This window comes from Candoia aspera, chromosome 1 (assembly GCF_035149785.1).
Source record: "Candoia aspera isolate rCanAsp1 chromosome 1, rCanAsp1.hap2, whole genome shotgun sequence".
Lineage (NCBI taxonomy): Eukaryota > Metazoa > Chordata > Lepidosauria > Squamata > Boidae > Candoia > Candoia aspera.
Window position 1 is genome coordinate 177,853,520 of NC_086153.1, and position 21,437 is coordinate 177,874,956.

Consider the following 21,437-nt stretch of genomic DNA (forward strand, 5'->3'; position numbering starts at 1 on the left):
GTATTCAGGTCAGTAGGCCACTCAGAGTCAGTTTTGTGACTGGAGCAGCATACAAGCCTAGTAAACAAACAAACACAGGGAAATTCATTTGTTTCTCATGGCAATGATTGATTAGTTACCCCATTTCCACTCCCCGCAGCCATACAAGTAGCAGAACAAAGATATATGCCAATATCTCCATCTTTTTTGCATTTTAAAAATGTGATTCACAATTCAGAATATACGTACAAAGTATCTTACAAGGAAAAGTCCCCATTCATGCTTATCTTAGAAGAAATGTTCATGAAACAAGAAGGGGTTGGAATGAGCCATGTTTTATGTGAAAAAAGGAGAAAGGGAATGAAATATACTTCTGTCCTGTGGATACTGTCCCATATAAAATGACAGGCTAGGAATGAAATGGTAAAAAGACTGGACTCTGACAGCTAGGGAAACTTATTTGTGTCTTATTAAAAATGATTCCATATTTGGTTCTGAACAAAATTTAATATTTCAAACTCTAAATGGTTATGCAGAGAGCCAAAGGAATGGCCCTGAGGGACAGGAGGAAGAGCTGCTACGCATACAACGGTCAGATAAAAAAGGCCTGAATTTGGGGCAGGAATGTAATTTGAGTAAACATCCCAGACAAGCCCCTCCTTGGTTCACAGGAAGATAAAGGGAGGGAAGGGGAAGGGCCTTCAGACTTGCAAGATTCTGTTGCTATAGCTTTATGGCAAAAGTAGTACTGCCCTCCATGGCTTTGGATTCCTAGTCTGATCTACCTTGATGGGTTGACTGTTTGGGACCAGGTTGCATGGTCAACCATCTGCATTTGCATGAGCCCATACAGATTTTATGATTAACCACTGATGTCTGACTCATTGACTGTCAGGAGGCATAATCCAGCTGAAGGTGACTCGAGTTAGAACCTTCTCTGTGGCCTGTTAATGCTGGCAGTTCCAAGGATGTCTGCAGCAAGATGAGATTTTGACAAAATGATGATCCCTGTGTCATGATGTGGACACCCCTTTGCTCCTTTCATGTGACATTGTGATACAAGTACAAAAGAGGAAGTGTTTGCATCACAACAGCTCAATGCACATTTGACCCACTTGCATACACCCCTCCCCAGATGCCCAAGGGCAATTCTGGCCTGAGGATATGAATTTGGCGCTCTCACTCTCTTTTGGGGGGACATTTAAAAACATTTCAAATGTCTTTTCCATAAGAAATTGGATTGCTCATGTTTTGATTGCCCTTAGAATTGTTTGTGATTGTGTTTGATAATCATTTATGTTTGTTATATTAAGTCATTTAAAAAGGTTGCAATGTGAATCACTTTCCCATGGTAAGTCTTTAAAACATAGGAATTAAACATGTTCACTGTTTATCTCAAACTTCTTGTAGTTTTCAGAGAGTTGGAACCCAATTTCATGGCAGAAAAAATCGCTAGGCAAGAATGCAATACAAAATTTAAACTTGGTTGATGATGTATCACATTGCAGGAGATGTCTTTAATATACAGGCAGAACTCTCAAATTAGCCTTGAATTTTGCTTGAGATCAGACTAATTTCTTTGCTTATGTTTTGGATTGCAGTTCCCATCTGCCCCAACATAACAAAAAAACAAAAATCAGTGGTGATGGAAGTTGTAGTTGTAGATGGCTACAAGATGAAGTCTGGAACCTGTGAATGGAACAGCAATGGATCCCCCAATGCAGCAGTTCCACAAAGTCAGTAATTTAGAACATCACAGTCAGAAAGAAAGGATCTTGAGAGTAGATGGTTTTTGAAAGGGTCTCTAACCTCAGCCAAATGAGATACTCAGCCTATTTGCACAAAGACTAAGAGCAAGAAGGGGATACAAGCTTCCTACTACCTCTCTTCCCCCTAAGCTCCGTCTTCCTTCCCTTAGCAGGAACATCTGAAGAATGATTCTGCTGATGTTTGTTGCAGACCTTCTATCTCAACAGAAATATTGGTGAATAAAAGCTGGGCTTCGGTGTGATCACCTTGGATCCTCACACAGGCTAACTGAATGCCTGCATCCATAGGGCTTTAAAAGAAAAAAACCCTGCAAAATGGCAGGGGCAGTGTCACAATGGAAGCCCTACCCCTTTTCATAAGTGTGGCAACACCCCATATATGTTTAAGAGGGACAGGGCTCTGACTGTGATCACCTATCTTGCCGATTTTCGACCATCCCTGCAATGCCCATGCTCTTGTTCTGACAGAATTGGTCCAGAATGGTCCAGTGGGACTTTGTCTGCTACCCTCCACTATCTCTCCTCCTCCATTCTATCTTTTAAAACAAATGCACTTCTCCATATAGCCATAAAGAAAATGCAGAAGACTATGATATTTAATTGACTTACAGATAGCTGCCTCCTCCTCCTCCTCCTCCTCCAATAATAATGATGATGATGATAATGATAATGATAATGATAATGTCTGCTCTCCTGGTCAGATCAAACAGTCTTACCACATTATATAAACTTTTGGGAAGTCAGTTATAACTAATGGCTTTACTATTAATTGTGTTAATTAATAATGTAAACTACACTTTCACCATAGGTGAAACAGTTTCTTTCAAAAGAAAGACAAAGACAACCGCCCAGAGCCCCTCCTTGTGGGGGAGATGGGTAGTGATAAATTTGATAAATAAATAAATAAATAAATAAATAAATAAATAAATAAATATGTCTGGCAATCATCAAGGAGGCACAATCAAGCACAATTAATTTTTAAACTCAAGAACAGTGTTAGGCTTTGGTGAACAGCCACACTTTATCAGCTACAAATATCCCAAACAAAGTTTTCTTGTGTCATGGTGATCTAAGCTTTAAAGCAACTGAATACTTCTTATACTTTTTTGCTTAAAAACATATTTTAAGTCAACAGGTTTCTGATTAGTTCTATGGAAAAAGGATTATAAGATGTATTGTATGTGTAAAATCCAGGGAAAAGCTATTTCTTATGGGGCCAACAATCCCAACATGATTATTAAAATAAGAAATTGATCAGTAGTAAAAATTATTTAGTACTAACAATGCAGTCTTAGGTATCTAGAAGTAAGACCTCTTGACTCCAATGGGGCTTACAACTGTATTCAGATACATGGAATTGTTACTTGACTTCCTTGGTGTATACTAAATATTTTCTTTCTCCCCACTTTTCTGAGACACACAGAGGAAAGTGCAAATAAACTAGCCATTGTGCTTTCTGCTTCCACTTTCTTCTCAGCACTGAAAGCTTACGGAAACAAATGTCTTGTGTTTTACAAGCAGATTTTCATACAAATCCTAAGATACAAATGATATACTATTCAGTGCAACAGGCACTACATTCTTTCTTTAGCTTTAAAAAGTCTGAATCACCCCAGTGCATCCCAGCCTAGCTGTTTAGTAACAGTAGTAGTGTTTTTTTCTACATATGCCTATAATTAGTTGCAGTACAAAATAATAAAATATCAAAGATTATTAAACTGTTGGTAATCTGAATGGCCCATAACATTTAAAATCTATTTATAAACAATAGTACATTTCTGAATCAAAGTAATACTTGAACCAGCTTCACAAAGGCTCATAAAAAGAAACAATTTTAATATCTTTTTTTAACTTTGGTAGATCCCATTCTAGGTGTAACTCTGCCAGAAGCTGATTCCAAAGGAGAGATGGGGAAAAGCTCCCAATAGGGATATGGCCATTTTATTAGGTACCAGCTGACCATGACTAGACTTCTGGATCAAGACCCAGGCACATAAGTTACAAGCAGGTTTTCCAAAATAACTAGATGTGTTTGTATACAAGCCTCATGAATTAACTCCTGCAATTTCAATGGGGACCAGCCAAGGTAGGGATTTATAAGAGAGGAAGATAGGGATACTTTAGAGGAGATCCAGAACAGTGTGAAATGCACTGTTCTGGACTCAGATCAGGGAAGAGAGAGAGATCTTAGGTAATCCGGCCAAAAGACTACTGCAATAATCCAAACATGAGGTAATCAGGTCATGAACCAACTGCTTTGCCATCTCTGTGGGGAGAAACTGACAGATCCTACACAATGCTTTTTTCCCCTCTGAACGCACATCTCTTTCTCATCTCCATTTCATTTCATTTCATTTCATGTTTTATTGTTCTGGCTTTTTATAGAATAGAACACCCAGAGTCATTAGGAGTTTTAAGAATCTATGTATAAAAATAAAATTAAAAAAAAGTTTTGATGGTTTTATCAATGAAAGGCTCTCATTGATTTGGACTTCTAGACTCCTCATCACCAAGGATGAACACAGCTGATAGCCCTGAAAACAGAAAGGACAGAAAGAGAAACTGTGGAATGATCAGGATGAAACATCAATGTTTCTTGTCCATGTTCAAGTTTGAGATGGTTGGACACTTCCAACCATCAAGGAGCCTTGGAAAGCATACCCATACCATGTCAACCAGAATACACCCAGGTATTAGCAGCATTTATTTATTTAAAAATTTTCTATGGCTGCCTGTCATGAGTAAGGATGGCGAGCAGGGGGCTCCCATCCAGGCTGTAAAGCGCATGCGTAGTACTGAGGAATTAGGTAGCCATTCAAACAGACACAGATCGGGCCCGCCTTAGCCTTTGGGGTTTATATGTCTGGGTTTTTCCCACGCTTCTTCAGTTTGTTAGGATTTTCTGTCATGTAGCAGTAATAAAACACTAGAGACCTATTCTTGTCTCAGCGTGGTTCCTGGCTGTTAGGACACTGCCCATCTTAAAACACAACTGTGGGCAGCTCACAACAACAGTGGAAACCCTGAACTATTAAAACCATAAAACTGTAAATCACAACCAAAATCCAGTGCCTCAGTCTTCCCCTTGGGATGCCCCTACAGCCAACCCCAAACACCCTCATTCTACCCTAGTCCTGGTAAAAAGCCAGGACTTGATAGCCTTCTGGGATTCAAGGATCCAGTGCTAAAAGTGCCTCTTGGATGTTTTCAATTGTGTAAATAAATCAATTACCAAATTAGGTATAAAGTAGGAAGAACATTTCTTAGCAGCAGTAGTGAAAGTGGAAATAAATGTGACTGAAGTGGCAGAAAGCTGCCAGGTAGATACTAAATATTGATAATAATGTTGTTTGCCTGATCTAGCAGGGAGAAACGATTAGGAAAGACTCATGCAAAGTTTCCCTCTTATCAGCTGTTGGGTGTTTATGTGTAAGTCAGGAGTTAAATAAGGATGAGAAATTATTTTTTTTTAGAAGCTGATTTTCCACAGTTGAGGCTAAAAGATTTGGTGCTGTTTGAGTAGCAGAACTGTAGGCTGTTACCTAATGATTCTGGTGCAGATGAAACGGAGGTAATAGGGAGAAGTGCTAAGGCAAGTTCTCAAAATGATCTCCTAGACATCTTATGAACTGAGCAGGTCTGAACTTTGTGACATATCAGCAATGGAAAGGATTTACTTCAAAGAGTAAAATTAATAATACTGTGATCAAATTGCACTGCTAAATAGAAGTAGCACCTCTTTAGTCCAGATTAAATTAAGAATGTTGCCCTGGCAATGGGTAGATGGAATCTGTAACAATTCTAAATCATAAAATAATAATAGTGAATATACTTCTCTACCAAAAAGGGAAAAATTATCTGGAATGTAGGCATGGGCATTCACAGGGCATCATATCACACACCTATTGTGAGTTGCTCAGAGTTGTGTTTTACAAGATGGACAGCCATATAAGTCTTTTAAATAAATAAACAAACCTAAGGGGCAGTTTGCCTTGCGATGTCATTATTCTGACAAAACTGTTGGATTCTGGGGATACCTTTTGATGTAGGCATCACTTGCTTAGCAGTTCTTTTTTAATTTGTGTATAAAATACATGGTTTTCACATTTGTTGGTTATATTCCCCCCCCCCACCTCCCCAAGACTCCTTGCTTGTAAAAATTATCCAGATGAAATTCAGCAAGCTAAGCTGCTCCTGCATGCTGTCTAAAGCTTTGGCTGTTGGGCTTCTACTAATGATACAAGCACTTCATAGCATTGGATTCCTGTTAGGGAAAAAAAAGTTAGCAACTTTTATAATGAATTAACTTTCTCTTGATCTTAAAGCAAACAAACAAGAAAACTTGCAGGGCAGAACTTAGGGCTACCAAGTGAACCATCACAAACATGCTCTCCATGTTATATATATATATGGATTATGTCCAATTTGCGCAAGTAAATAGTACCAATGGCAACAACACAGGCACTTATAATGCTCCCAGGGTCAACTGACTCCTCAGCAGGACGGTTTCCACATAATCCCTCAATCTAAAAACAGCAACTTGCCTATGAACAGATATAGTTCATCCATGTTCCCCTGCCCCCAAGTGCTTCATGGGAATAAAATCAAGAAAGGGAGAAACCTACCCTTCATCTGGCACCTGGGGCTGTTTGCATGAGGATCTGTACTAGAAGAGATCTGGGATCTGCTTCCTGAACTGTCCATATCACCACCCAACATAGCATAGTCACATGGACGGTGGAAGAAATGGCAGGATTGAAATTTGGATTCTTCAAAGAATCTGGCACTGCTTTAGCCATGTTAGGATTCTAAACATTTTTTGGGGATGTATGTGTGTAAAAGATAGAAGAAACCCCTTAGCCATCTCCAAAAGGTGCTACCCAGCCCCCAGCCCCAGTCTCCTCCCATCCCCCCCACCTTTTAGTTTCCTGGAGAAAGAGGTAGCTAGTTTCAATTTATCTTGCCTAGCAGCCATCCTGCCTAAGGTCTGATGGAAGTGAAATCCCTAAATTCACTTCTATGCAGATTCCAAGCAGAATTCATTTTAATCCTAAGCCTTTATTTTTTTTGTTTAAGGTTTTTTTTATCCTGTCTTTTTTATTTTTATAAATAAAGGCAGCGAACATACCAAATACTCCTTCCTCCTCCTATTTTCCCCTCAACAACAACCCTGTGAGGTGAATTGGGCTGAGAGAGACTGACTGGCCCAAGGTCACCCAGCCGCTTTCATGGACCAGAACTCATGGTCTCCTGGTTTCCAGCCTGTTGCGTTAACCACTAGGCCAAACTGGCTGTTTAGCCATATAAGAAAAGCAAAATATATGTTTACTTGTTCTAATAAATAAGATCTTTTCCTTATGAAACAAATTATACTTTTCATCTCCCATTTAGCTAGTGCCTGATGATAATTGAGAATTTTCCTTTTATCTGGTCTATCTTCATACCTGGGAGAAAGCAACACTGAAAAGGCAATTTTACAATCTCATGAACAACTTTCTTCTATTTATTTATACCTGGTAGATGGATCAGATTGTTTTTTCCCTGTGCTGGCTATTCTTGCAAAGTATGATGTGGCTGCTAAATGTTTTCCAGTAAAGAAACAATGAGGGCAGAACATGGAAGTACAGTTTTCTTGACAATAAGGGCATTGAAAAACATCAGTTCCATGTCTCAGGGGATATTACAGCATGAAGGTACTGGCCTCTTCTAGTAAATATTAGCTGGAAAAAGTGGCTGCATACTGCACATATGTCTAAAATAAAAAGCGTGTATGATAACTTCAAAACATTAAGACTCCCATCCAAAGGCAAGGTTTTGTCAGTCCAATATGGGATTAGTATTCCTCCCCCCCACCTGCTGTTATAGTAAATGCCAGAGAATCCAGGGTCCCAGCCAGTGAGCAGTTTGGTTTATATTTTATTCTCTTGAAAACTAGGAGGAAAGAAAAAAAAAAAACTTAAGCAAGCAAGAAAAAGAGTCTCAGCTGGTGAATTTCGAACACCACTTTGAAAAAATTATAAATGATTTAAAATGCCTTGAAGGATGACTTCCAGTATTAAGAGATATACAAACACTTGCATCCCCCCTCCTCTGCAGTGTCCTCTTAATGCTTTTTCAAAATACATCTAAATCCATATTCAAATAATCAATTCCATGCTTACAAACTGAGAAGTTTTCATTTACCTTAAAAAAAAATCAGTGGATTGTGATGCATCTATTTATACCTACAAACCTTGCCTATGGAAAGGAAATTCTTGTCTGATTAAAGGATGATGAAGCACAAATGCATTGGGATTTTAGGCTGTGATTCTCTAAATATTTTGTGGGAATAAACCCTGGTGAAGAAATTGGTACTTACAGGTATTTGGACAGGACTCCACTATAATGAGTTTTACTGGTTCTATAAATCTATTCCTGATCAGTTTTGATTGTTAATCTTCTAATGATGATGATCAGAGCCCTGAAGAAATGAAAGCTGGCCATGCTATTTGGTGGTGATGATGAAAACCAAAGTCCAACATATCTTGAGGAAAAGTTGGGGGAAAGTTGGAAAAGTCTATGGCTACACCTGGGCTACATTGATTCCCAGGAGGTACTTGGTTCATAGAGAAGGCAAAAAATCTATTGTATCTGCTCACAGTTTGGAAGACCTTGGGCATAGATGGAATTGGGGGTGGGGATTGTTTAGGACACAATCTGGGGCCCAAGGTGGCAGGTGTGTGCTGATGAGGTGGGTGGGCCATATCTACATGATATTGTCCACCCAGAAGATAGACCAAAGGTTGTCAGTTTGGGGGGATCTGTGCAATAGCTGTCCATTTATATTCCAAGAGGTGGAATTCACAGCACCTTTGTGGAATTTAAAAGAAAATGTATAATTTCAGTGGCTTCGAGTACATCAAATAAGTTTGGGTACAATGAAATAGCAATTGGGTCTGGCATCTGTTCTTTAGTACCTTGACACCAACAAAACAGCCATGGGAGAAGATGATTCATCAACTGTTTATCCTGGAATACACTCACTTTGGGAAAATAAGCCAGTGTCTTATGCTTCCAGCTCTCTGAGTTTGATCAGAGCAGAATCATGCACAGAGAAGGAAACACTTAGAGTCCTCTATGCAGAGGAACTTCCATGAGGATGCACTTGACAAAGCCGTATTAGTCCAGGATGCTCATAAGCCCTTGAAAACCATTTTGGGGGACCTTGTTTTTGAGTGGGGGACCCCTACTTAATTAAAGAGAATTCTTTTAAAATTGCAGAGGGTACTGTAGTTCATATTCCAGGCAAACGAATATACAGTATATACTTGATATACGGTTTAATGCTATAGTAGACTCTTCTGCAGATGAAGGCTAGTGAGAAGGACAGGGAGTAGTTTAAGCATACAGTTGGTTAGCTATTGATCTGAGTGGAAAAGCTGCTGCCGGAAGCTATGAAACAAGATTCAGAACTTTGGTTTGTGATGTCACTTGTAAAAACTGGATTGCTCCAGTATTTGGGAGATGTTTCTCCTGTAAAACCCTTGTTACATTGTCATAAAGGTATTTCTGTCTGGGGATAGTTGTTCCTGTGTCTGGGTGGTGATGGGGATGCTTTTTCAACTTCATGATTCTCATTAAGTTTTTCATAGAACTTATAGCTATGGCAAGAGGAAGAATCTACTGGCCTGGTATGTCTGTTGACATTACCCTTTACAATACATACTTGGTATGCTTCTAGAAATAAAAAAGAAATGAGGACTTCTGGTGGGAAAATGGCAAACTGAGCAGCTGTGCCCACAGGCTTAGTGGGCAGAGCTGACAATGTGGCATTTTTTTTCAGGCTCAGGCAGGTTTTCCTGAAGCCCAGAAACGTTCTCCGGGTAAAGGAGAACACCTGGAATCACCCCATCTGCCCTCCAGGTCGCTGCTTGCAGCCAGAAGATCACAAACAGCATTTCACATTCGACTGGTAAGAGCTAGCTGGGAGGCGGGGCTGTCATCATTTACAAGCTGTGCTGTAGCCTTAAAGGGACTACTAAGACCGGCCACCCCATTTCTAAATCACTAACTTTATGGGTTTTAAAAGTATGCATAACCTAAGAGAGGCTTTCTACAGTGAGGAGAAGCTGGCTCTCTTGGTGTTTATTGTTATTTTTGGGATTAGTTTTTTAAAAAATTATTTTTTAAGTTTTGGACTTCGTTTTCCTTCCAAATATAAAGGAGGATTGAGATTAAACAATTGTCTTCCTGTTATTATTTTTGTACTAAATTTGAAGATATTAGCATTTTCCTACACGTTGAATTGGCTGATCTGAACCTTCAGCTTTCTCTTTCTGCTGTATTTTCCCATGAGAACTGTCTGCCTACTGTATCTCACTCTTGCTTGTATAACTACATTCTGGAACTTTTCCATATCTTTGATTTTTGCTGGTTAAGCTCCTAGGGGGCATTATAATCTACTGCATGAGACATGGAGGATTTTAAACAGATATTTTCTGACTTCCACCAAGATTTTAAACAGATTTCTTCTGACTTCTACCAAGCTTTTATGCAAGGTATTCAGGACATTGTGGAAAATATGAGATCTAAAATGTGCCACCAGGTTGGGGATGTGGTGGATGAAACTGAGGAATTCAACAGTGATAGAAATGGTTCTTCTAAGAGTGAGATTGGGATTTCTGTTGAGATGCTGGATGAAGATCCTCCAAATTTGGAGATCCTGGGTTGGGGAAGACTTGGGTGTCATTTCTTGATATACTCCAGAGCTAATGCAAAGGAATGATTTAACTTTCGATTATGTGCTTCATACTGGTTCTAAAACCAATATTTCTTCTTCTTGAACTTATCCAATCAACATTTGCATAATAGAAAATTCTCTTTCTTTTTTCCCTTGGGAAGGAACAGGTGATTTCTCCTTTTTCATTTTCACAAAATTCACATTTTATTGCCTGCAAGTTCTGTTCACCCCACTATTTTTAAACTTGGCACAAAGTACACACAAATATTTCTATGCATATTTACATGCATGTCTCCTAATGTATCCATTTTTGTATACACTTTTTGCAAACTGTACATTATTTGTACACAGTTTCATGGTAAATGATAATTTTGTTTATATTTCTATTAAATAGATGCCATTTTGTTTGTTTTGTGTTCCCATGGGAATAATACATGCAGTTTTGAGTTCTGTTGCACAATTCTGTATGCATTTGCATTTCAGCTTCCATGTACTGTATAGCAGAAGTTAAAATTCAGTTGACTGACAGATGACAGAGAGATAGAGATCATGTACTGGCCTACTACAAATTACTCATCCATTCCTACTCTTAAGTAATGGTGTTGCTTAAACTCATGTCCCATCACTTTGATGACTCTTGTTTGCTTATTTGGTACAACTTCTCTATAGAGTCTCTGCTGGACAATTTGGAGGAGTTTGTGGAGTTACTGCTATCTCTGCTTTGAAATAGATGCAGGAGGAAATGTTTCAAAAATGTATTGTGAATGAAACACTTACAAATATCAGGCTGAAACGCTGCAGGATTAATGTCTTCCAAGATGAACTATCTGCCCTGCTATTTTTGCCAAAATTTTGTCCAAATTTTGCTCACTATGTCTTATGGTTAAAGCTTTCATCATACTGAAATTTAAATTCTGAAATTGGTCTGAATAAAATGTTGTATCCTTTGAATCTCAGATTATGCACTGGAATTGAATCATGCCACCTTTGAATCTTGAATTCAAACAAGTGTGACTGAATTGTAGATCTCTACTGCCTAGATCTTTAATACGGACACAACATCCTTTAATGACAGAATGGAATTACAGGTGGATATGTTTATTATAAATTTATATCTTATTGTGACTTTCCTATTTTATATCTCAAGGCTCTGACCAAAGATTAATTGCTCTTATAAATAGCATTTTTGTGTTTTCTCCATAATTTGGAGTTTAGGAAGCAGAGAGACAGTCATTCAAAAGTTCTCAAGCTCAAGTGTGCTGAGGTTATTGCTGTTGTTGTTATTGATGTCCTTCCTACTGTAATGATTGCCTATCCTAACAAACTCAGACTCACAAGCAGGAGCTTAAGAATATCTGGTTTATTAAAGAATAGTATGCAAATACAGAGAAAGCTGAGAATGAGCAAAAGCACGCCAAATACAAACTAAAAACCCTTGGTACAAACGTAATCCCTCCCCTCGCCCAACCGTTTCAAATCCCCCAACCCCAGGTGCTGGTAACGAATTCTGCTGATCTCCTGGGAAGAAAACCTTGAACACAGTAGATAACCCAAACACATTCCATTCCCCTGAAGACAGATAACAAACCCAGCAGAAGGAGTTCACAGCCCCCTCCTAGATAGAACACGCATCAGCAACTTAGCTTGACATGCGAAACGTTACGATGTACAATGCACATTGAAACGGTGAACATGACATACCGTCCCCCCAAAACAAAGGTAAAGCATCAAGGAGCGGGCTTCAAAGGGTAAGCTAAATGAAAGCGTCTAACTAAAACAGGAGCGTTAACGTTGCGAGCCGACACCCATTCAGGGTGCGTGAAGTGCTTCCAGCAGATAAGGTACTGAAGTGTGCCATGAAACCTGCGAGAATCAAGGACGTCCTTCACTTCAAAATGCTGCTGCCTGTCAATCATGATCGGAGCAGGGCGGGAGGTTGGGCATGCCACTGGGAAGAATGGCTGCCCGGCTTGAGCAAGCTGCAATGAAAAACAGGATGCAAACGTTTCAGATTGTGAGGCAAATCCAATTTATCAGTGACTGGATTTACAATGCCAATAATGGGGAAAGGTCCCACAAATTTTGGCGCCAATTTCCGTGACGGCTGCATGGACTTTATGAATTTGGTGGACAGGTAGACCTGATCGCAAACTTTAAAATCAGGCTGAACATCTCTGTGCTTATCAGCTTGCAATTTGTAAGCAGACTGGGCATCAGCCAAAGCCTGCTGAATCACCGGCCATGAGTCAGCCAGTTGAACAGCCCAATCAGAAGCAGAACAGGGCTGGGCAGAAGGTTGTGGCAACTCAGGGATGGACACGAAGTCCCGTCCCGAAACTACATGAAAAGGGGTGTGCCCAGTGCTCTGATGGACAGCATTGTTTTAAGCCACCTCAGCAAAAGGGAGTAAATCAACCCAACTGTCCTGTTGGTAGTTTATAAATGCCCTTAAAAATTGCTCAAGGGTCGAATTTAAAACCTCTGTAGATACGTCAGTTTCAGGATGTGACGCAGTGGACAATGCCTGCTTGGTGCCAACCAGTTTCAAAAATGATTTCCAAAATTGGGAAGTAAACTGTGTCCCGCGGTCCGTGACCAAGTGGGAGGGGCTCCCGTGGAGCCTGTAGATGTGAATTTTAAAAAGGCGTGCCAACTGTGGGGCAGAAGGGATGGAGGCACATGGAATGAAATGGGCTTGCTTGGAAAAATAATCCTTTACTACCCAAATTACTGTCTTCTTCTGGCTGGGAGGAAGGTCAACAATAAAATCCATAGAAATCTCCTCCCACGGGCGGGATGGGCTCGCCACTGGCTGCAGGAGCCCATGCTTTCCCCCCCTCTTTTCGTTTACACATGGCACACACAGTACAGGAAGCAACATAGTCTTTTACATCACGCCTCAGAGTGGGCCACCAAAACTGGTGCCTAACCAGGTGCAACATTTTCACAAACCCAAAATGCCCAGCCACCTTATCATCATGAGAATGGGTCAGAATTTCAGCCCATAACTGTTCAGGCACGTAGAGGCGATTTTGCTTCCAAGCTAAACCACTGTCAAAGGAAACATTGTCTCGGTTCGTCTGCAACCAAGTATCAGATTTCAGTGTCTGGAGAAACTGTTGTTGCAATTGAGAGGGAATCTGTGTCCTCCTCCCTGCCAGTGCAACTGGGGTCTGAGGCAACTGTGCCTGGGTTTGGCTGCATGTCACAGCCTGTAGACCCAGCTGTGGCTCCGTCCACACAGTACCTACAATCTCAGTTGCGTGAACAGAATCTTGGGGCAACAGTGAGAGGGCATCAGCAAGGAAGTTTTTCTTACCTGGAATAAATTTCAGCTGGAAATCAAAATGACTGAAAAATTGAGCCCAGCGAATCTGTTTGGGACTGAGCCTCCGGGGGGTGCGGAGCGCTTCTAAATTTTTATGGTCAGTCCAAACTTCAAAAGGACATTTAGCCCCCTCTAAGAGGTGGCGCCATGCCTCCAGAGCTGCCTTTACTGCAAAAGCCTCCTTCTCCCAAACATGCCACCTCCTTTCAGTCTCAGAAAACTTCCTGAACAAATAAGCACAAGGCTTCAAGTGATTGTCAGAATCTTTTTGCAGCAGAAGCGCCCCAATTGAAAAATCAGAAGCATCCACTTGAACCACAAAGGGTCACGTGGGATCTGGGTGCTGCAAAATGGGTTCAGCAGTGAAAAGGCTTTTAAGTTTTTCGAAAGCTGCCTGGCATTCAGCCAGGTGTCCAATTGAGTACTGCCCCCAGGTTCTTCACTTTGCATGTGTCCCCTAACCCCTTGGTCTGTAGCAAATCAGTTAGGGGCAAGGCAATTTCAGCGAACCCCTGGATGAACTGGCGGTAATAGTTGCTAAATCCAAGGAAACTTTGTAATTGCCTTCCAGTGCGTGGGCGTTCCCACCCCAATATTGCTTGAATTTTTTCAGGGTCCATCTCAATTCCCTTGTCAGATATCCTATACCCCAGATAGTCAAGTCGAGTTTTGTGGAACTCACATTTGGACAGTTTGGCATAAAGTTTGGCATTCCTAAGCTTGTTAAGCACCTGCCTAATGAGGCGTTCATGCTCTTCCTCAGTTTCCGTGTAAATCAAAACATCATCCAGATACACCAATACCCCTTTAAACAAATGGTCATGTAACACTTCAATAATTAGTTGCATAAACACCCCTGGTGCTCCCGCCAACCCAAAAGGCAGGACTTTGTACTGAAAGGAACCCAATGGACAATTAAAAGCAGTCTTCCACTCATCCCCCTCCCGAATGCGGATGCGGAAATAGGCTTCCCACAAATCCAGCTTGGAGAAAATTTTGCCCTTTAACAGATGGGCTAACATGTCTTTCATTAACGGCAGAGGGTACTTGTTTGATATTGAGACTGCATTTAACGCGCGGTAGTCTGTACAAAGTCTTAACATGCCATCCTTTTTGTCCCAGAACAGTACAGGGGCTCCAACTGGAGAATTCGCTGGTTCGATAAATCCCCTGGCCAAGTTTTTATCTACAAAGTCCCTTAGCACCTCAAGCTCTTTCTGAGTCATGGCATAAATCTTCGGCTTGGGCAGTTGAGCATTGGGGACCAGCTCTATCGCACAGTCAGTTTTTTGATGAGGAGGGAGCTGGTCCGCTTCCATCTCCCCAAACGCATCAGCAAACTCCTGGTATCTATCCGGTAATCCCTCCAGAGGTGTCCCCAAGAAACTTGGGGTTGCCGCCGCAGCCCTCCCCACCGCAGCACCAGGAACTTGGTCCACGGTAGGGGCTTGGTAAAACCCATCTGAAAAAGTTAGAGTCCGGTGCTCCCAGTTTATGTAGGGGTTTCTTTGGACCAACCAGGGAATTCCTAGGATGACTAAGGGATGACCTACCGGTGCCACTACAAACTGCATCCCCTTGCAGTGGCTACCTATTTGCAATGCCACCGTCCCTGTGAAATGGGTCATTGGTCCCCCCTCCCCCCACTTCTGAACCATCCAATTGGGTGAAAACCATGGGTTGCTGAAGGGGAAAGCTGAGTAGGTCCAAGGCAGTGACCACGTCTGGGTGCATTAAGCACCTGGAACACCCCGAGTCAATTAGAGCCCAAACCTCAACAGTCCTCGTGCAGGAGCCCAACTTTACCTTCACATTCAGAGTGGGACAGTTAGCACTCACCAAAACATCTTCGCGCCCATCCTCCACCACCTGCCCACAGGCGCTTTTCAGAGCAGGTGGCTGGCGTTTCCCACCGGCTCTTTAGGATTGCTTTCTTCCTCTCCCCCGAAGTAGGGTACCTCATCAACCTCAGTCTCCCCCTTGGCTGCCGTCATTTTTCTGGTCAACGATGGCGATTTGCCCACCACTTTTCCTGACTGATCCACTGCCTTGGCTTTCGGGCAAGCAGCCGCCCTGTGCCCCTCCTTCCCACACCAGAGGCACTGTCCTTTGGCATAACGCCGCTCTCTCTCCTCCTCCCAGGCACGATACCCAGGCTTCACAGCCGCTGCAGCAGTTCGAGGTCCCTTGATGATCGCTGCTTGCTTCGCCACCCTCTTTGCCTGCGAAAAGGTCTCTTGGGCATGCTCAGCCTTCCCGGCCAGCTGTATCCATCCATACAGAGTGTCTGGGTCATCTCTGCCCAACGCCCACCTCAGGACCTCCATCTTCAGACCCTCTTTGAACCTCTCTATTAAGGTAGACTGGGACCAGTCCTCAATCTTCCCAGCCAAAGCCTTAAACTCCAGGGCATAGTCTGCTACTGACCGCTGCCCCTGGCTGAGCTCTTTTAAAGCTCTTTTTGCTCTTTCCTTGGCTAAGGGGTCTACGAAGTACAACTTCAATGCCCACAGGAATTCTTCGAACTCCTCCAGCTCAGGAGCTTCACCCTCGCATAACTGAATGTACCAGTCAGCTGCTCTCCCTTTCAACTTGTTGGCAATGGCATTCACCTTGGCTCTTTCTGAACAGAAATACGGCCCAAATTCATCCATATAACTCTTTGCATTTGTGAGGAAGAATGACAACTTAGTTGGATCCCTGTCAAATTTGACGCCAAAGTCTTTCACTCCCGCTCCAGGCGGCCCCCGTCCCACATCTGGTTGCCCATTCGCGCCCCTGCTTGCTGGGGATCTCCGATCTTGAGGTGGGGATTTTGTGAGCCGAACTCTGGGAGGTCTCACCTCTGCCCTGTGCCGTCTACTGCCTCTCTCCAGTGGTGGTGCTGCAGGGGGGGGGGAGGAGAGGAATACCTAGCACTTGATTCCCCTTCGCTCCTCACCTGAGGCCCCCATGCCATTGACCATTTCTTGAACATATACTCCATCGACTCCAACTTCGCCTCCATTACCCTTAGTCTTTCAGGGGTTTGAGAGTCCTCCTTTCCTCGTTCGTCCACCTGCCTCCCCTTCATCCTTACAACTGTTGAGGATAACGGGTATCGCTGCTTCCAGGATGTCCTGGATGTCCCTGGTGGGGGTCCCTGCGCCCAGGTGATTAGCTCACCTGGCGACTTTCCGGTGGTTTTGGGTGCCCTTCCTTCTCCAGCCTCCTCTTCCTCCGAGCTGGAACCTGAACCCTCCTGGACCCCACATAGTTCTGGGGTAGAGTTCCTCTCTGTTCTTCTAACCGTGGAATCTGGCACCCTGTCACTCGTTTCTGCACTTCCACAGGTCTTGGATTTAGGTTCTGTCATCGCTAGCTCCACTACCTCACAGATCAAATCTGGAAAGAGGCTAACAGTAAAACTTTGGGATTCTCAGCTTTATGTAATGATTGCCTATCCTAACAGACTCAGACTCACAAGCAGGAGCTTAAGAATATCTGGTTTATTAAAGAATAGTATGCAAATACAGAGAAAGCTGAGAATGAGCAAGAGCGCGCCCAATACAAACTAAAAACCCTTGGTACAAACGTAATCCCTCCCCTCGCCCAACCATTTCAAATTCCCCAACCCCAGGTGCTGGTAACGAATTCTGCTGATCTCCTGGGAAGAAAACCTTGAACACAGTAGATAACACAAACACATTCCATTCCCCTGAAGACAGATAACAAACCCAGCAGAAGGAGTTCACAGCCCCCTCCTAGACAGAACACGCATCAGCAACTTAGCTTGACATGCGAAATGTTATGATGTGCAATGCACATTGAAACGGTGAACATGACACCTACTGTCATGAGCTCTGATGGTGAGCAGGAGGGGGCCTCTATCCAGGGGGGAAAACACATGCGTAGTACTGAGGAGTTAAGCAGCCATTCAAAGAGACACAGATCAGACCCGCCGTGACTTTTGGGGTTTATCTGTCTGGGTTTTTCCCACGCTTCTTCAGTTTGTTAGGATTTTCTGTCTACTGTAGCAGTAATAAAACACTAGAGACCTATTCCTCATCTCGGCGTGGTTCCTGCATGTCAGAACACCTACAATCTACTGAGGTAAGAAGGTCTGTTTATTCCATTTCTGTGCTCTATTTTTATAATCTTTAGGTAACTGTATTGCATAGATTATATTATTAAATATGAAGAGATATTGTGGGTGAAACTTACTAAAATGTTTTTTAAAGCAACAACCAACCAAAAACTATTCAGCCTAAAGGATAAAGCAGTTACTTTGAAGCTAACTAGGTCATCTTGTACATCATAGCAATTTTATAGTATATTATGAAACATAATAGGTGTTTGCAATTAACAGGAAAGACAAAAGGACGTCTCAGGGCAAGGTGGACTTGATTACATCACCGTGAACCAATGCAGTTTTGCTACAGTATCTTATATTAGCTGAATGGATATATAAAAATACATTCTTAAATTCACTTCATTAATGGTTCCATTTACCACGTTTGTGAGAAGCCAATGGGGGCCCTGAACCAAGGCTCCCCAGAATTTGGGTCTAGCGTATTATTTCCTATAATGCAATCCTGGTGAGCCTGATTCTGTCTGCAGTAATCATTGCAAGCAGTGATTCAGTCTGCAGCCCCATCTCCCCTGAGCTCTCAATCAGCTGACCCGCAGGGGCCATCCCTGAGCATTAGTGTCCTGACTACCAGGAAACACACTGAGACAATGACTTGGTCTCTAATATTTATTAGTAGTACTTAACAGGAATCCTAACAAACTGAGGAAGCGTGGGAAAAACCCAGCCATATAAACCCCAAAGGTTAAGGCGGTCCCGATCTGTGTCTCTTTGAATGGCTGAACAGTTCCTCAGTGCTACGCATGTGCTTGACAGTCTGGGTGGGAGCCCCCTGCTCGCCATCCTTACTCATGACAATTAGCCTCCTAAAGCCATTGCCTGGTTTCTTGCTTCTCTGTATGAACAGCTTGTCTCCACTGCGAGGTTGCTTCTGGGCTCCTACAGCTTCTGGATTCTTTGATTCTTAATCCATTTCAGTCAAAACTATTTTCAAGTCATCTACACTGCTGCTGGGTATTTGGTCATCCTGTGATGACAGTGTCCTAGGACTGGTACAAAAGTGAACATAGACAAATAAATAATAGCTCTCCTTTTCTGGTAGTCTGGAACTTGAATTGAATTTCTCCATCCAAAATTACCTCTCCCCAGTCTAGTCCTTCAGATCTTCCTGAGGAGAATGGGTGTGCTCTTGTAGGTTTGCATACACAGTGTCCTCTTATAGGATATGGGTGCAGGAAAAAAAACCATTATCTATCTGCTTCTTCTAAGCTCTGCTATATAGTATCCAGTGGCAAGAGTGAAGAGAAAGTTTGTGTACAGAGATCCCATGAATAATACTCTCACTTGTTCTTTGTGTAGGAATTATTAATCATCATTAGCAGATAATAAAATAATTCCTTGGACAGGAATAATAGGCAACTGACGTATCATAATCCTCTTCCAACCTTCTCAACTCTTTCTTGAAAATATTCCTGTAGTTCTCCTTTAGACATAGTTGAGATATATGAGAACTACATCTAGGTCCTTAGGAAGTCAAGAGAAACATTATTGATCATACCAGTAAACAAAAAAAGAAGTTATTATAACAGTGGGAAATTCAGCCTGTCAACCTGCTCAGGAGAATGCCCTGTGATTTATGAACATGCTAAAATAGCCTTCTGGTTACACAGAGTTAAAGACTGCTTAATAATCTCATCCGTTATAAGGATATAAAAATGTGAATTTGTTATTTGAGAAAGCTGCCAATCTGATAAGACTCCTGTTCCTCTTGAGTGAATGTCCTTCTTGTGATTATGGTATGAAACTATTATTGTATCAGTGATGCCTGCAACTCATTAGTGAAAAAAGCAAAAAAACAAAACAAAGCCCTGCAATGTACATTCCCTAAGTTAGAAATCCAGGCAATAAACTCAGTATTAGGGCGTTCTGTATAAGCTTTCTTTGCATGCCTGAAGAGCACTATGTATTTCATTCAAATGCATTTTGACTTTAAAAGGATTCCTCAGTTTTAAATTGCAGCAAAAACCTTAAAAAAACCTTTAATAGTGTTGAGTTAAACTGCATCTAGTTTTGAGAAATTCTTTACTCCTGGCAGAAGTGGAGATACACACACACACACACACACACACACACGGCTTCTTCTATAGAATATGGAAGATCTCTTTTTTAAAAAAAATTCTCAATACCAATGGGGAGGAGGTAGGGTTCTGCTGCAAGGCCACGCAAAGAAATGCTCTGACTTCGATGTGATGATCCTAATGATATGTATCAAGGTGGATCTTCATACAGAGATACTGCATACCTGCATTTCTTGGAATGGTCCTGTGACATCTGCTATGTGATTATCTGATCATTCTAGAAAGAGCTCTTGAGAAAACTTGTTGGAACAGTGTGCTGCGCCACTGAGATGCATATGTGAGGCATTTTAATGTAAAGAAAAAGAGAGAGGGAGGGATACAGAGAGACAAGGTCCAGACAGTCCTTCCTTCCTTGTCACCACACACTGCTTAACCTCCTTTCTGTTGTTCTATGCCAGCTCCTCAACTCCTGGAAGTCCACACAAGCAAACTTAGCATAACACCCTCAGAAAACGTGTGCAGTCAGGGTTTACAGTTGCAGGGAAGCCTTGTGTATACAGTTATACATGGGGTAGATGTGAGAATAAGCATAGCTAGCGAGTCAGATCCCTTGTTAACTCTCTACACATTTGTCTCCTACATGTAGGGTTAGTATCTGAAGAGTGCTATAATCCAAACTTTATCAAAGTAGTAATTTCTACAGCTTACTTTTTTCAGCTGGCAACAGAAGAGCTCTTTGAGTCATAGTCTTGTATCAATGAAAGAAATGAAGTAGGACATTCTGCATTTAATCAGAACATAGCAGGCACTTCCACACTGTAGAGGAGTGGATGAAGGCTGAACTAGAGGCATGGGTTTTGAACGCTGAACTTCGAACATGGATTTGAAACTTTTGTTCCTTCCACAGCACTTTTCTCAGTGATGATCAGTTAGAATATAACTATATTCTATAACATTCCATTTTTCTGTTTACAGGACCAAAGAATTTGATGAATTGCTGACCATTGGCCCCACACCTATATCTGAACAAGTCCATTCTGAGTACTACTTTTCTAATCCTATCAGGATGATTGGGTGACAGAACTCAGGAATACGCTCTTAAAAATATTTCATGTAAAATCTATTAATGTGCCAAATGCCCCTTAAATATATTTAATCTTCTTCAAGCTCATGTGGTCTGATTTAATACGATTTATCAGTTTGTTTCTGGTACTTCTAGTATTCTCTCATTATGGACCCTTAAAGGTTAGAAATATGCAAGATTCCCCAGGTTTATTTAATCTATTGCTATGGTTTTATTTAAGAATGCTAACAGCTTGCACCTCTAAAATATTTTAATTAAATGAGGCAAATGTGTTTTGTCTTTTGGAAATGAACCAAAATCTATAGGCACATCAGGAGTTCATTTTCAGATGAGAATTCTTTAAGGCTTTTGACATAATATGTTATAAAAGTTCTTAGTGTGGAAAGTAGAGAGGGATATTTTTGCCTTTCT